This window comes from Bos javanicus, chromosome 6, assembly GCF_032452875.1.
Source record: "Bos javanicus breed banteng chromosome 6, ARS-OSU_banteng_1.0, whole genome shotgun sequence".
NCBI lineage: Eukaryota > Metazoa > Chordata > Mammalia > Artiodactyla > Bovidae > Bos > Bos javanicus.
The window spans coordinates 26,164,523-26,182,661 of NC_083873.1; the positions used below are offsets into that span (position 1 = coordinate 26,164,523).

The following is an 18,139-nucleotide window of genomic DNA, read 5'->3' on the forward strand; positions in this document are numbered from 1 at the left end:
TAGATCCTTGCAGAGTGAGGAATCGTTTAGTAGTGATGTCAAGTGCCCATTTTTTTGCTTCTCTTCAGATTCCAATTTATGGAGGGAGAGGTGTTCACCTCTCAGATGATTCACCTTACTCTTAAATTTATACTATATAGATCAGTGGCTCTGGGAACCCCTGAAGTCCCAGACACCTTTTCAGGGTTTAGAGATCATGTTATTTTTTCTTAATACTACTAAGACTTTATTTGCCCCTTTCATTCTCATGCTTTCTAGAGTATACAGTGGAGTTTTCTAGAGGTTGCAAGACATGTAATGTCATCAGTGCTCTGGGAGCTAATGGAATTTGTGCTTATATATTCTTGTGTTTTAAAAACTTCCCAATGTTAATTCTAACATAAAGGCTTTTTGGAGTCCTCAACAACTTTCAGTAGCTTAAGGAGTCTTGAGACCAAAAAATTTAAGAACCCGCAGTCTAGGTATAACATGAATGAAAGTAAGATCTTAATTCTTACATTGGAAACTTGATGTACATTTAGTATTAGAACTGCAAATGGTTTTATTTTTATAAAAGTATTAAATGTGACTTAATTAATTTATAAAATATTTTTCAAAATCCAGATATATTTAAATGCTTTTAAAAAATTGTTAGCTATTTTTTATAATTTGTATTTCCCTTTCAATTTAATATCTGCTTTTAAGTATCTTAGAAGAAAAGTAACTTTTAAAAATATAAATAAAAGTACATAACAAATTTTTTTGTTTCCACTAATGTACTTTTAAAATGAAAAATGTATACAAATTGTGCACCCTTTGAATGAAATTACATTTTAATCCATCAAGTATTTGCTGTCAATAGAATGCAAGTTAAGTAAGAATCTTCACTATAACAACAGATGAGGTGGTCACCATTGTAGAAATAAGCATGAAATAAAGGAAAGAAAAATACATTTTATGGAATAATGTATAATTAATTAAAGCAACCCCTTACCCATGGGCCTTTCAGGTCTCCTGTGCCTCTCTTGCCTTCTGAAGTGGCCTACACTCTGTCTGTGGAGTGTATTTCTCCCTGAATAAACCTATTTTCACTTTACCGTGGCTTGCTCTTGAATTCTTTCCTGCGCAGAAACAAGAACCCATACTTGGCGGCTGTCCCAGGGACTCGGACGTGACCTGGGATGTGACCATCCTCTTGCACCCCACTCTCTGTCCTGCAGCAACACTCGCACTGCTTCCAACCTTGTTCCCTCAAACCCTTACCAGCTCTGAGCATTCTTTTTCTCTTTAATCTTTGTCAATTTCACAGACCACTATGAGATCTCAGGATTATTTTAATATATATTTCTTTGATTACTAGTGAAATTAAATATATTTTATTATGTCTATTGGCCATTTTTACACCCTTTATGAACTGTTTTTTATACTACTGTCCTTTGCCTATTTTTCAATTGGGATAACTGGCTTTTTAAAATTGATTTTTAAGAGTATTTCTTTTTTAGAGTTATGCTTTAGCCTTTAGTCTGCTTTAAAGCTTTAATATTGCTTGGAAAAGATTTTTTTTTTCTGATGAACAGATTAGAAGTGTGTGTTTGTAATAGAAAAAATAAAGCCCAGAAGATACAGAGAAAGAGTAAAAATGACCCATTGTTCTACCCTGTTTTCTTCTTTTTTAAAATGTACAAATTGAAAATTCTCCCATTTCTCCCCCTATGTTATAACTCTGTCAACCTTCAGAATGCATTCTTTTAGCAGAACACTTATTTGCATATTAAACATATGATTTTAATTCTTCTTTCATCTTTATCATTGTCATCATCCTTATGATCATGAAGAACCTTTGTAATCATTTCTATTGATTTTTTTTCCTTTTATATTCTGTATCTTTTCTAAGAAAGGCCACTTGCACTCCCAAGGATATACACATAACCAACTCTATATTCTTTAGAAAATGGCTTCATTTTTTAAAAAATAATTAATTCTTTGATTCATCTGGAATTTAATCTGGCATATGATTTAAAGTAATCATTTAACTTTATATTGGTTACATGGTTATTCACATCCTATATAGAACTATCTATCCCTTTTGAATTGATTTCAAAAGTCAGATTCATCATTTAATGTTTTTTTATATGCTTTTGGACTTTGCATTCTGGTCCCAGTTTTGCACATTTAAAGATCTAGCAAGAGAGATATAATTGATTACTCGTATTTTTGGAAGTTTTCTGGCTATTCTTACTAGTTCACTTTTCAGATAAATTAGTATTGGTAATTATGTTAAGCATCCATATATTGATTTGGGGTACAGTTCAGTTGCTCAGTTGTGTCTGACTCTTTGCAACCCCATGGACTGCAGCACGCCAGGCTTCCCTGTCTATCACCAACTCCCAGAGTTTGCTCAAACTTGTATCCATTGAGTCAGTGATGCCATCCAACTATCTCATCCTCTGTTGTCTCCTTCTTCTCCCACCTTCCATCTTTCCCAGCATAAGGATCTTTTCCAATAAGTCAGTTCTTTGCATCAGGTAGCCAAAGTATTAGAGCTTCAGCTTCAGCATCAGTCCTTCCAATGAATATTCAGGACTGATTTCCTTTAGGATGGACTGGTTGGATTTCCTTGCAGTCCAAGGGACTCTGAAGAGTCTTCTCCAACATCACAGTTCAAAAGCATCAATTCTTTGGGGCTCAGCTTTCTTTATAGTCCGACTCACACATCCATACATGACTACTGGAAAACCATAGCTTTGACTAGATAGACTTTTGTTGGCAAAGTTATTGACTATGCCAAAGCCTTTGACTGTGTGGATCACAATAAACTGTGGAAAATTCTGAAAGAGATGGGAATACCAGACCACATGATCTGCCTCTTGAGAAATTTGTATGCAGGTCAGGAAGCAACAGTTAGAACTGGACATGGAACAACAGACTGGTTCCAAATAGGAAAAGGAGTATGTCAAGGCTGTATGTTGTCACCCTGCTTATTTAACTTCTATGCAGAGTACATCATGAGAAACGCTGGACTGGAAGAAGCACAAGCTGGAATCAAGATTGCCGGGAGAAATATCAATAACCTCAGATATGCAGATGACACCACCACCCTTATGGCAGAAAGTGAAGAGGAACTCGAAAGCCTCTTGATGAAAGTGAAAGTGGAGAGTGAAAAAGTTGGCTTAAAGCTCAACATTCAGAAAACAAAGATCATGGCATCTGGTCCCATCACTTCATGGGAAATAGATGGGGAAACAATGGGAACAGTGTCAGACTTTACTTTTTTGGGCTCCAAAATCACTGAAGATGGTGACTGCAGCCATGAAATTAAAATACGCTTACTCCTTGGAAGGAAAGTTATGACCAACCTAGATAGCATATTCAAAAGCAGAGACATTACTTTGCCAACAAAGGTCCGTCTAGTCAAGGCTATGGTTTTTCCTGTGGTCATGTATGGATGTGAGAGTTGGACTGTGAAGAAGGCTGAGCGCTGAAGAATTGATGCTTTTGAACTGTGGTGTTGGAGAAGACTCTTGAGAGTCCCTTGGACTGCAAGGAGATCCAACCAGTCCATTCTGAAGGAGATGAGCCCTGGGTGTTCTTTGGAAGGAATGATGCTAAAGCTGAAACTCCAGTACTTTGGCCACCTCATGTGAAGAGTTGACTCATTGGAAAAGACTCTGATGCTGGGAGGGATTGGGGGCAGGAGGAGAAGGGGACTACAGAGGATGAGATGGCTGGATGGCATCACTGACTCGATGGACATGAGTCTGGGTGAACTCTAGGAGTTGGTGATGGACAGGGAGGCCTGGCGTGCTTTGATTCACGGGGTCGCAAGGAGTCGGACACGACTAAGTGACTGAACTGAACTGAATGTCTCTGCTTTTTTTTTTTTTTTTTACTTATTCAGTGTTTTTATTTAATATTATTAGCAGACAACTTACATACCTCCCCACCCCTTCCTTTAAGTTAGTGTTGACAATGTTCTATAATAAACTACTTAAAGAGAAGCTTTGATCCAGAATGGAATGAAATTGCAAAACAAAACAACCCCTAAAACAAAACCAAAATCACTGTTGCTTTTAAAAAACCAACACTTTCACCAATTATATTTTAAAAAAAAACGCACACAGCGAGGTTTACACCATGTGCTTCTTCAGTGTTTCCTGGCAGCTGGCTCCCCTCCCATGCAAATGGCGGAGCTTCTCCGCCACAGCCTGTCCGTCCTCATGCTGGGTCTGGAGGCTCGTTCTGCTTCACACTATTCAAAGACTCCGGATGGAAGACTCTAAGGTCTTAAAATCCCAAATGGTCATAGCTCCGTCGTTGCCGGTAGTGCAAAGTTTGCGACAGTCTTGCTTGTCTACCTCATAAATAGACACTTGAGTAATGCTCTTCTGGTGCAGCGTCTCCAGGGCCGCGGTGCAGTCCTCCGTCGTGGCCCGCCTGTCCATATTGCGGAAGCGCTTCATGGCAGACACGTTGAGCTGGATGCTCTGTTTGGGAATGTCCAGCTTGTAGATGAAGGTCAAGCAGCTGCGATCATCGTAGTTAAGCATGGGACAGCAATCATGGCCAGCAGCCACGACTCTGTTCTCTGAGATGAACGACACACTCAGGAGGGGCAGGAACTCCGTCTTCAGAGTTGAGACCTGCACACTTTTTGAGGCGTCAGCAACAGACATGGTGTTGCCATGGCTGACTCAGGCCAGGCGGCTGCCGCTTGCTGAGAAGCTGACCCTCTGCACCCAGCCGCCGGTGCCACTGCCACCGAACGCTGACATCAGCTGACCGAAAGGCATCTTGCTGCCCCAGAGCACGCTGGCTGGCTTCTCATCCACTTCTTTAATGTAGGCAGAAAACACTCTGCATTTGAAGTCACAGGATCCCGCTGCCAGCAAGACGTTGTTGGGATGCCAATCCAAGCTGAGGACCGTGGGCTTTTTAATGTGCTTGCTCATCCACCAGGCATTTTCAGACTCAAAGTAATAAATGAAGATGAGTTGTGCTCCGCTGCCCACAGCAAATTTGTTCTCTAGCGGGGACCACTTGAGTAAAGGGGCCGCCCGGTTAATTCTCAGGATCACCAGGGTTGGCTGTGAGACACCATCCTTCTGACGCCAGACGTAGGTGTTTCGGTTGGCCCCGCAAATGACGATGGGGTCACTCTTAGGGGCCCAGTCAATACCTGTGATGTGTCTGTTGTGTTCCTTGAGTTCATGAGCTTTCACCCACTGGCCCCCATTCTTCTTAGAGATGTGGACTAATCATTGGGGCTAAGTGCAATCTGGGTATGATCCCTGTTCCAGGCACGATAGGTGATTGGCTCCAGTAAAAACTGATGCAGGAGCATTATTCTTAGTGTTTTCAAAGGATAGAAAGCTAGGATCGGGGCGGTCCAGATGGCTCAGAGCATTGAATTCGCAGACTCTGGTCAGTCAGTGCAAACAGGCTCCAGTGGGCATGGTCGGAGAACTGAGGCTCAGCTGTCTCTGCTTCTTAATATGCTGTCTAGGTTGGTCAGAGCTTTTCTTCCAAGGAGCAAGCATCATAATTTCATGGCTGCAGTCACCATCTGCAATGGTTTTGGAGCCCCCCACAATAAAGTCTATCAGTGTTTCCATTGTTTCCCCATCTATTTGCCATGAAGTGATGGGACCAGATGCCATGATTAGTTTTCTGAATGTTGAGTTTTAAGCCAACTTTTTCACTCTCCTCTTTCACTTTCATCAAGAGACTCTTTAGTTCTTCTTTGCTTTCTGCCATAAAGGTGGTGTCATCTTGCTTTTTTGATGATCCAAGGGATGTTGGATGTCATGTATGGATGTGAGAGTTGGACTGTGAAGAAGGCTGAGTGCTGAAGAATTGATGCTTTTGAACTGTGGTGTTGGATAAGACTCTTGAGAGGCCCTTGGACTGCAAGGAGATCCAACCAGTCCATCCTAAAGGAGATCAATCCTGGGTGTTCATTGGAAGGACTGATGCTGAAGCTGAAACTCCAATACTTTGGCCACCTCATGCGAAGAGTTGACTCATTTGAAAAGACCCTGAAGCTGAGAGGGATTGGGGGCAGTAGGAGAAGGGGAAGACAGAGGATGAGATGGCTGGATGGCATCACTGACTCGATGGACATGAGTTTGGGTAGACTCCGGGAGTTGGTGATGGACAGGGAGGCCTGGAGTGCTGTGATTCATGGGGTCACAGAGAGTCGGACACAACTGAGCGACTAAACTGAACTGAAGGGATGTTGGCAATTTGATATCTGGTTCCTCTGTCTTTCCTACTTTTGTAAATCCAACTTGAACATCTGGAAGTTCACAGTTCAGGTACTGTTAAAGCCTGGCTTGGAGAATTTTGAGCATTACTTTGCAAGCATGTGAGATGAGTGCAATTGTGTGGTAGTTTGAGCATTCTTGGCATTGCCTTTCTTTGGGATTGGAATGAAAACTGACCTTTTCCAGTCCTGTGGCCACTGCTGAGTTTTCCAAATTTGCTGGCATATTCAGTGCAGCACTTTCACAACATCATCTTTTAGAATTTGAAATAGCTCAACTGGGATCCCATCACCTCCACTGGCTTTGTTGGTAGTGATGCTTCCTAAGGCCCACTTGTCTTCACATTCCAGGATGTCTGGCTCTAGGTGAGTGATCATACCATTGTGGTTATCTAGGGCATGAAGATCTGTTTTATATAGTTCTTCTGTGTATTCTTGTCACCTCTTCTTAATATCTTCTCTATTAGGTCCATACCATTTCTGTCCTTTATTGTGCCCATCTTTGCATGAAATGTTCCCTTGGTATCTCTCATTTTCTTGACGATATCTCTAGTCTTTCCCATTCTATTGTTTTCCTCTATTTCTTTGCACTGATCACTGAGGAAGGCTTTCTTATCTCTCCTTGCTATTCTTTGGAACTCTTTTGAGGTTAACTGGTGTTTTGGTGTTAACTAATTTGGGGTTGCCTGATGTTTTTTTAATAATGACTGTCGTCATACAGAAACACAGTATTACTCTCTAGTAAATAAAATCTTTTATATGCCTCAGTAAAGTACATCTGGGTGTTTCTTGCTAAATCTGTCCCTGGGAATTTTGTCATTTTTATTATTTAGGTCTTTTTTTTTCCCTGTCAAGATATCTAACTGATAATTGTTGGAAAGAGATGGAAAGTGTTTTAGAAGAGTGAATTCAGGGATATTAGTCAGAGGAAGTGAAACCGAGCCAGGGCACTGTCACAGGTGAATGTAAACACACCTTCTCTATGGCACATCCTGTTATTGAGGAAAGGTGAGAGTCGAACATGACTGAAGTGGCTTAGCACACAGGAACACACGCAAGTGTAAGCTTGCTGGAAAATGAAGCTTGTGTCCTTCTAATCTGGGCCACAGACTTTCAAAAAACAACTTTTTTCCCCATGTTCTCTAGGTCATAATACAATTTGGAAAAATGGTTTCAGGTTTTCTTCAATGTCCGAGGGTGTATTTTTCAGCAATTTCTTTTCAGGCTGGTGAGAAGGATCTTTAGATCTCCGGGTGCTCTAGCCCACTAGGCCTCTCTCCGAGGCTGCTGTGAGTAGCTGGTCCTGAAGGCAGGTTTATTTCCTTTGCCCCATTTAATGGGTCATCCTGAACTTTAGTTATTCTCTCAAGTTATGAAACTAACAAAAGGAGGATTATGTTTATCTAATAAAAGATAGGAAATATGGATCTTTTTTGAAAATAAGTCACAGACAGAATATATTTAAAACTTATATAATCCAAATGTAGATTATAAGAAGACCACATATGGTGCTCATGCAAATCAGTAGGGGAAAGAAATGACCAGTTGTGAAAATGGGTGAAGGATTTGTTAAGCCAGCTCACAGAAAAGCATACCTGAATGGCCAAAAAGCATTTGAAAAGATAAAATTCTTTACCAGTAATTCTGGAAATCAAAACAGTGAGCTACTATTTCACACATCATATTTATTAGGAAAAAATGTATGGCAATACCATGTATTAGGAATTCTTATATTCTGCTGGTGGTGATATCAATCAGTTCAGTCAATTCAGAGAGCAAGTTGACACTATCTAATAAAGACATTTATAACTCATGGTCTAGCAATTCCATTTCTAAGTATACTGCCAAGAGAAACTTGCAAGGGTGCTCAAGGAGACATGTATAAGGATGTTCAGTGCAGCATTATTTATAATAATAAATAATTGGAAGCAGCTCATATGTGGGAATCAAGATTATATACATATTTTTCCCTGCCATGGTAGAACAATGAATGGACTACATCTGTATTTAGAAGTTGATAACTAAATTTCAAACACATAATAATGGATGAAAATGTTGCAGAATAATTCCTACAGTTTGATACCAATCAATATCATATATTGTTCATTGTACATACCTCTGTAGTGAAACTAGAAAGATGCAGATGGAAAGGATACACACCAACTTCATGATACTGGTTGACTCTAGGAAGATAGGAGCCAACTGGGTTCAGAAGGAATAAAAAAGAGACTTTAATTCTCTCTAAAGTTTTATTTCTTAAAAAATTCAAATATGAAAATATAGAAATACTTGCTAGATATTGGTAGCAGAAATATGGATATTCATTATTAGTTTCTGTACTTTTCTATATTTTAAAATAGCTCGTATTTTTAAAATGTATTCATTTTAATTGGAGGCTAATCACTTTACAATATTGTGGTTTTTGCTGTACATCCACATGAATCAACCATGCGTGCACATGTGTCCCAACATCTTGAATCCCCCTTCCACCTCCCTCCCCACCCCATCCCTCTGGATTGTCCCAGAGTACCAGCTTTAAGTGCCCTGTTTCATGCATCAAACTTGCACCGGTCATCTATTTTACATATGATAATATACATGTTTCAATGCTATTCTCTCAGATTGTCCCACCCTTGCCTTCTCCCACAGAGTCTGTTCTTTACATCTGTGTCTCTTTTCCTGTCTTGCATATAGGGTTGTTGTTATCATCTTTCTAAATTCCATATATATGCATTAATATACTGTACTGGTGTTTCTCTTTCTGGCTTACTTCACTCTGTGTAATAGGATCCAGATTCATCCACCTCATTAGAAATAACTCAAATCCATTCTTTTTTATAGCTGACCTAAAGCCTTTGACTGTGTGGATCACAATAAACTGTGGAAAATTCTGAAAGAGATGGGAATATCAGACCACCTGACCTGCCTCTTGAGAAATCTGTATGCAGGTCAGGAAGCAACAGTTAGAACTGGACATGGAACAACAGACTGGTTCCAAATAGGAAAAGGAATTCGTCAAGGCTGTATATTGTCACCCTGCTTAGTTAACTTATATGCAGAGTACATCATGAGAAATGCTGGACTGGAAGAAACACAAGCTGGAATCAAGATTGCCAGGAGAAATATCAATAACCTCAGATATGCATATGACACCACCCTTATGGCAGAAAGTGAAGAGGAACTAAAAAGCCTCTTGATGAAAGTGAAAGAGGAGAGTGAAAAAGTTGGCTTAAAGCTCAGCATTCAGAAAACAAAGATCATGGCATCCAGTCCCATCACTTCATGGGGAATAGATGGAGAAACAGTGGAAACAGTGTCAGATTTATTTTTGGGGGCTCCAAAATCACTGCAGATGGTGATTGCAGCCATGAAATTAAAAGACGCTTACTCCTTGGAAGGAAAGTTATGACCAACCTAGATAGCATATTCAAAAGCAGAGACATTACTTTGCCAACAAAGGTCCGTCTAGTTAAGGCTATGGTTTTCCCAGTTGTCATGTATGGATATGATATTGGACTGTGAAGAAAGCTGAGTGCCGAAGAATTGATGCTTTTGAACTGTGGTGTTGGAGAAGACTCTTGAGAGTCCCTTGGACTGCAAGGAGATCCAACCAGTCCATTCTGAAGGAGATCAGCCCTGGGTGTTCTTTGGAAGGAATGATGCTAAAGCTGAAACTCCAGTACTTTGGCCATCTCATGCGAAGAGTTGACTCATTGAAAAAGACCCTGATGCTGGGAGGGATTGGGGGCAGGAGGAAAAGGGGACGACAGAGGATGAGATGGCTGGATGGCATCACCAACTTGATGGACATGAGTCTGAGTGAACTCCGGGAGTTGGTTATGGACAGGGAGACCTGTCGTGCTGCGATTCATGGGGTCGCAAAGAGTCGGACACGACTGAGTGACTGAACTGAACTGAATACTCCATTGTGTATATGTACCACAACTTCCTTATCCATTCATCTGCTGATGGACATCTAGGTTGCTTCCATATCCTGGCCATTGTAAACAGTGCTGTGATGAACATTGGGGTACATGTGTCTTTTTCAATTCTGGTTTCCTCAATGTGTATGCCCAGTAGTGGAATTGCTGGGTTGTATGGTAATTCTATTTCCAGTTTTTTAAGGAATCTCCACACTATTTTCCATAGTAGCTATACTAGTTTGCATTCCCACCAACAGTGTAAAAGGGTTCCCCTTCCTCCACACCCTCTCCAGCATTTATTGTTTGTAGACATTTTGATGGCAGCCATTCTGACCACTGTGAGGTGGTATCTCGTTGTGGTTTTGATTTGCATTTCTCTGATAATGAGTGATGTTGAGCATCTTTTCATGTGTTTATTAGCCATCTGTATCTTCTTTGGAGAAATATCAGTTTAGTTCTGGCCCACTTTTTGATTGGGTTGTTCATTTTTCTGGTATTGAGCTGCAGGAGCTGCTTGTATATTTTGGAGATTAATTCTTTGTCAGTTGTTTCATTTGCTATTATTTTCTCCCATTCTGAATGCTGTCTTTTAACCTTGTAAAATAGCTCATATTTTAAAATTAAGTTGAAATAACCTACTTTTCTATAAAAATGGAAATCTAGTCAGAATATTTCTGTGGTGAAAATACTTTCTGGACTTCGCCTTTTGTGAAATATAAAACATATCCTTCCCATTGCTACTCTACTTTGAGCATCTTTCTGTGTATGACAAACACCCATGATGCTTCTTGTCAAGTCTTTGAGTGTATAAATTCAGAAAATATTCTCCAGCAATTCAGAGGAATTATAAGGCTGTGAGGGATTGTTCATGCCAAGAAGTTATTAGAATGACTATATGAAGTCTGCTTTTTAATCATTTAAAACCTGCTCTTCACTCAAAAGATATGTGAATTTTCTATTAGACTCCAGGAAGAAAAGGCTCGACTTACCTAAAAACCTAATAAAATTTCTTTTATTAGGCCTTAAGAACTGCACAGTTCAGATTCCCTTTATGCCTGGGCTTTTAGGAAGCTAGAGCTAATGTAATGATCAGTTGAATTTACCATTTTATTCTAGATCCTGATTGTAGATAATTGCCTTTCTATTTCCCCTATATAGTTTTTGATGTTCATTTCTGATTTATTTACTGCTGTATTGCACATGTTTATAAGTGTTCTTAGATCCATCTTGAAGGAAATGCATTTTAAAGTAATAAGCAGGTCAATAGATGAATACATTGAGTGAACTGATTTATGAACCATAGATTATATTAATTTACCCTGAGAAATATGACTGCCAAATAAACAGGCATATTTTGTCAGCTGGTCAGTGTACTTGCTTACCAGTATGAGAATCTCCTTAAGAAAAAAATTTTCAGCAAGAAGGTTTCTCAGTGACAATTTATACCAGTGACTGCCAGATGACTTTTCCCCCAAATAGAACACTAGTCTTATTATATCCCTGCTCAAAAACCTTCAGAAATTCTGTATTCTCCTTAGGAAGACATTCATCAGCTGGGCATCTTATATGATAGTCTCCAAATATTCTAGCTTCTGTGTCTCTTATCCCTGTCATGTACCCTCCGCCCCACCAAACTGGAAAACTTTTAGCTTTCTAAGCACCAGCCACTTTCCCATCTACATCCTTTTTAAATACTGCTTCCACCACTCACATGCCTCCCCCATCACAGAATCTTACTCATACCTGAATGTCCATCTCAAAAGTCATCTGGTAACAATAATAACACATATTCATATGTTAACTCATTTGATCCTCACACAACCCTGTATATGATAAGCGGTATTAATCCTACTTTACAGATGAGAAAAAGTGAGGCACAAAGAGGTCATCACTTTCCCAAAAGAATGTAACTAATGAAAGAGATGAAACTGGATTCAAATCCAGCCAGCCTGGCTCTTGAGTCCATATTCTTATCGATGAGTTTCAATATTCCCAAAAAAGCTAAGGAATTTGAGAAATGGCTGGTGCAGGAAGGATTTTCTGGTTTTTCCCCAAAATAGATCGTAAGACTCTCACGTGAGAGGTACCTTTCCTATACCTGGAGGAAAGGACCACACTTATCTATGAAAGATTGTTGTTCAGTGACTAAGCTGTGTCTGACTCTTTGTGGCCCCAAGTGCTGCAGCACACCAGGCTTCCCTGCTCCTCACTATCTCCTGGACTTTGCTCAAATTCATGCCCATTGAGTCAGTGATGACATCCAACTGTTTCATCCTCTGTTGTCCCTTTTTCCTCCTGCCCTCAATCTTTCCCAGCATCAGACTCTTTTCCAGTAAGTTGGCTCTTTGCATCAGGTGGAAAGAGTATTGGAGCTTCAATTTCAGCATCAGTCCTTCCAATGAAAATTCAGGGTTGATTTCCTTTAGGATTGACTGGTTTGATCTCCTTGCAGTACAAGGGACTTAAAACCATAGCTTTAACTAGACAGACCTTTGTTGGCAAAATGATGTCTGCTTTTTAATTGCTGTCTGGGCTTGTCATAAATCTAAATGAACCTTTCAAACCTGGCTCTCTTTCACTGTTTCTTCAGATGTGAAGGCATGAAGGAAGGTGTGAGTGCTCAGTTGTGTCTGACTTTTTGTGACTCCATAGACTGTATCTCACCAGGCTCCTCTGTCCTTTGGATTTCCCAGGCAAAAATACTGGAGTGGGTTGCCATTCCCTACTCCAGGGGATCTTCCTGATCCAAGGATTGAACCCATGTCTCTGATATCTCCTACATTGGCTGGTGGATTCTTTACCACTACGCCGCCTGGGAAGCCCATCTTGCTTCAGGGATTGTTGCCAAGTTCTAACATGTCTACTTACCCCTCTCTGGCGCTAGCCTCCCCCTCACCATCAGTGCTCTGGCTCTGCATCATCTTGCAATTTTTCAAAGCCCCGCTCTACCCTGTCCTAACTGCCTTTGCACACACTGTTGCCTCTACTGGAGTAAACCTCGCCCTCAACCCCCATACTTATCACCCAGGATGCCAGAACTCAACTTTCAGATTCAGCTCAAATATGACTTCCTCACAGAGCTTCCTTGACCCCACAGGCCAGACCAGGGACCCTTGCCTGCACTCTTAGAGTTCCCTGCAGTTTTTCTTCCTACCAAATAGCACAGTTTGTGATCATAGGTTGTGTGTCCCCAATTAAAACTGGGAATCCACATGGTCCAGTCCCCACACAGTCTCTCTCAAAGAAACATCTACTCAAAGTAAATAATTAAAAGCAATTCATTCTTTACTACAATCAGTCACAGAACACCAAGGGGACCCAGTCAATAACTCACAACTATACTTAATAATTTGGAAAACTCAGCAATGTCCATAGGGCTGGAAAAGGTCCATTTTCATTCCAAACCCAAAGAAAGGCAATGCCAAAGAATGCTCAAACTACCGCATAATTGCACTCATCTCACACGCTAGTAAAGTGATGCTTAAAATTCTCCAAGCCAGGCTTCAGCAATACGTGAACTGTGAACTTCCAGATGTTCAAGCTGGTTTTTTAAAAGGTAGAGGAACCAGAGATCAAATTGCCAACATTGGTTGGATCATTGAAAAAGCAAGAGAGTTCTAGAAAAACATCTATTTCTGCTTTATTGACTATGCCAAAGCCTTTGACTGTGTGGATCACAATAAACTGTGGAAAATTCTGAAAGAGATGGGAATACCAGACCACCTGACCTGCCTTTTGAGAAACCTATATGCAGGACAGGAAGCAACGGTTAGAACTGGACATGGAACAACAGACTGGTTCCAAATAGGAAAAGGAGTTTGTCAAGGCTGTATATTGTCACCCTGCTTAGTCAACTTCTATGCAGAATACATAATGAGAAACGCTGGGCTGGAAGAAGCACAAGCTGGAATCAAGATTGCCAGGAGAAATATCAATAACCTCAGATATGCAGATGATACCACCCTTATGGCAGAAAGTGAAGAAGAACTAAAGAGCCTCTTGATGAAAGTGAAAGTGGAGAGTGAAAAAATTGGCTTAAAGCTCAACATTCAGAAAACTAAGATCGTGGCATCCAGTCCCATCACTTCATGGGAACTAGATGGAGAAACAGTGGAAACAATGATTGACTTTGTTTTTCTGGGCTCCAAAATCACTGCAGATGGTGATTGCAGCCATGAAATTAAAAGATGCTTATTCCTTGGAAGGAAAGTTATGACCAACCTAGATAGCATATTCAAAAGAAGAGACATTACTTTGTCAACAAAGGTCCATCTAGTCAAGGCTATGGTTTTTCCTGTGGTCATGTATGGATGTGAGAGTTGGACTGCGAAGAAAGCCGAGTGCTGAAGAATTGATGCTTTTGAACTGTGTTGTTGGAGAAGACTCTTGAGAGTCCCTTAGACTGCAAGGAGATCCAACCAGTCCACCCTAAAGGAGACCAGTCCTGGGTGTTCATTGGAAGGACTGATGCTGAAGCTGAAACTCCAATACTTTGGCCACCTGATGCAAAGAGCTGATTCATTGGAAAAGACCCTGATGCTGGGAAGGATTGAGGGCAGGAGGAGAAGGGGACGACAGAGGATGAGATGGTGGGATGGCCTCACAGACTCAATGGACATGGGTTTGGGTGGGCTCTGGGAGTTGATGATGGACAGGGAGGCCTGGCGTGCTGTGGTTCTTGGGGTCTCACAGAGTCGGACACGACTGAGCAACTGAACTGAACTGAACTGATCTGATACTTAATAACATCTATTTGCCATTTCTCTGACTCTAGATCACACTTTGCATTACTGACCTAAGAATCATCTCTTGCAGCTTCTGTGGGCTCTGGGGTCATACCACCTGGTTTTAAACCCTGGCTGTACTGCTTATTCAGTATGTAAACTTGTACAAGTTACTTCTCTATGCCTCCATTTCCATATCTGAAAAATGGGATTAAATTCAGTACTTCTTTGTTTTGGGGAGGACTATGAGAGAGAGAAATGGAGAAGGGAATGATACCCCACTCCAGTACTCTTGCCTGGAAAATCCCATGGACGGAGGAGCCTGGTGGGCTGCAGTCCATGGGGTCGCTAGGAGTCAGACACGACTGAGCGACTTCACTTTCACTTTTCACTTTCATGCATTGGAGAAGGAAATGGCAACCCACTCCAGTATTCTTGCCTGGAGAATCCCAGGGACGGGGCGGGGTTGCACAGAGTCGGACATGACTGAAGCGACTCAGCAGCAGCAGCAGCAGCAGCAGAGAGAATGGGGCTTCCCAGGTGGTGCAGTGGCAAAGAATCTGCCTACCAACTCGGGAGATTCAGTGTGATTCCTGAGTTGGAAAGATCCTCTGGAGTAGGAAATGGCTACCCACTCCAGTATTCTTGCCTGGAAAATTCTATGGAAAAGGAGCCTGGCAGGTTACAGTCCATGGGGTCTCCGAGTCAGACACAATTAAGCAGAAGCATGATGAGAGAGAATACTAGGTAAAGTGCATTGACCAATTCCTGTAATATAATGAGGTATTCAATAAAAATTATAAAAAGCAATAGTTTACAGAGCACCAGATTTGAGCGCCCTGTGTCATACAGCAAATTCCCACTGGTTATTCCCACAAATAACCAGTGGGAAATATATATGTTTCAATGCTACTCTCTCAATTCGGCCCGACTTCTCCTTCCCCCACTGTGTCTATAAGTCTCGTCTCTTTGTCTGCCTCTCCACTGCAACCCTGCAGATAGGATCATCAGTGCCACCTTTCTAGATTCCATATATGTGCACTAATATGTGATATATTTTTTCTCTTTCTGACTCACTTAATTTAATACATAAATGCCTCATTCATTGCTTCATTAAAAAAGCAATGGTTTAAACATTTTGTTTATTTATTCTTTTACTTAAAAAAATTTTTTTTCAATTTAAGGATAATTGCTTTACAGAATTTTGTGGTTTTCTGTCATACATCAACAAGAATCAGCCATCAGATCAGATCAGATCAGTCGCTCAGTCGTGTCCGACTCTCTGCGACCCCATGAATCGCAGCACTACAGGCCTCCCTGTCCATCACCAACTCCCGGAGTTCACTCAGACTCACGTCCATCGAATCAGTGATGCCATCCAGCCATCTTATCCTCTGTCATCCCCTTCTCCTCCTGCCCCCAATCCCTCCCAGCATCAGAGTCTTTTCCAATGAGTCAACTCTTCACATGAGGTGGCCAAAGTACTGGAGTTTCAGCTTTAGCATCATTCCTTCCAAAGAACACCCAGGGCTGATCTCCTTCAGAATGGACTGGTTGGATCTCCTTGCAGTCCAAGGGACTCTCAAGAGTCTTCTCCAACACCACAGTTCAAAAGCATCAATTCTTCGGCACTCAGCTTTCTTCACAGTCCAACTCTCACATCCATACATGACCACAGGAAAAACCATAGCCTTGACTAGATGGACCTTTGTTGGCAAAGTAATGTCTCTGGTTTTGAATATGCTATCTAGGTTGGTCATAACTTTCCTTCCAAGGAGTAAGCGTCTTTTAATTTCATGGCTGCAGTCACCATCTGTAGTGATTTTGGAGCCCAGAAAAATAAAGTCTGACACTGTTTCCCCATCTATTTCCCATGAAGTGGTGGGACCGGATGCCATGATCTTCATTTTCTGAATGTTGAGCTTTAAGCCAACTTTTTCACTCTCCTCTTTCACTTTCATCAAGAAGCTTTTGAGTTCCTCTTCACTTTCTGCCATAAGGGTGGTGTCATCTGCATATCTGAGGTTATTGATATTTCTCCTGGCAATCTTGATTCCAGTTTGTGTTTCCTCCAGTCCAGCGTTTCTCATGATGTACTCTGCATAAAAGTTAACTAAGCAGGGTGACAATATACAGCCTTGATGTACTCCTTTTCCTATTTGGAACCAGTCTGTTGTTCCATGTCCAGTTCTAACTGTTGCTTCCTGACCTGCATACAAATTTCTCAAGAGGCAGGTCAGGTGGTCTGGTATTCTCATCTCTTGAAGACTTTCCCACAGTTTATTGTGATCCACACAGTCAAAGGCTTTGGCATAGTCAATAAAGCAGAAACAGATGTTTTTTCTGGAACTCTCTTGCTTTTTCTATGATCCAGTGGATGTTGGCAATTTGATCTCTGGTTCCTCTGCCTTTTCTAAAACCAGCTTGAACATCAGGAAGTTCACAGTTCACATATTGCTGAAGCCTGGCTTGGATAATTTTGAGCATTACTTTACTAGCGTGTGAGGTGAGTACAATTGTGCGGTACTTTGAGCATTCTAGGTACACCCATGTCCCCTCCCTCCCAAATCTCCCTCCTGTCTCCCTCCGCAACATTTTATTTTTTAATAAATTATTTCTACTTGCCTCTGTTCTTTCTTTTCTTGAACCAATAGCTCACCTTTACTTCTGAAGTCTAGTCTCTTTTCTCCCATTAATTGTATCTGGCATCACAACAAGTTAGAAACCCAGCTGACCGAATATTTCTTAGAATGGGGAAGGGAAGGAAGTGAGATGGGAGATGCTTAGAACACAAAAGCAAAATTCTCTTTGATTGTTGAAAGAGTGAAGGAAATTTGCTAATATTATAATTAGCAACTTTTCCCCTTTTCCCTTCATCACACCTTTTTGATAATTTGACTATTGTGTAGCATCACCCACTGGGCTAAGCGCTAGAAGAATAGAATCTGTGTTCATGTAAGTCACCATTGTACCCACACTTCCTGGAACACAGCCATCGCTTAAGTCTGATGCATGCATAAATGAGGGAGGTGATGATGATTCAGTGAACTCATGCTGATTATACCCTTGATACAGTGCCTGGCACACTGCGCTGAACACATATTCATTTTGGGTATTCTTTCTTTTACACCCACTTCTCCATAAGAAATCGTTTCTGTGCCAATTTTACACCTAATTTATTTCCAGAGCTCCTCCTTAGGGCCCCTTCTCAAGAAACCTTCCCAAATATCCCTCCTGGACTGGGAGTTTTA

General features: G+C 41.1%; 1 pseudogene; it reads right to left on the reverse strand.

Annotated features, from left to right (window-relative positions):
- Positions 1 to 4,191: 4,191 nt before the first annotated feature.
- Positions 4,192 to 5,378, reverse strand: LOC133250073 (actin-related protein 2/3 complex subunit 1A-like; annotated as a pseudogene).
- Positions 5,379 to 18,139: the final 12,761 nt, after the last annotated feature.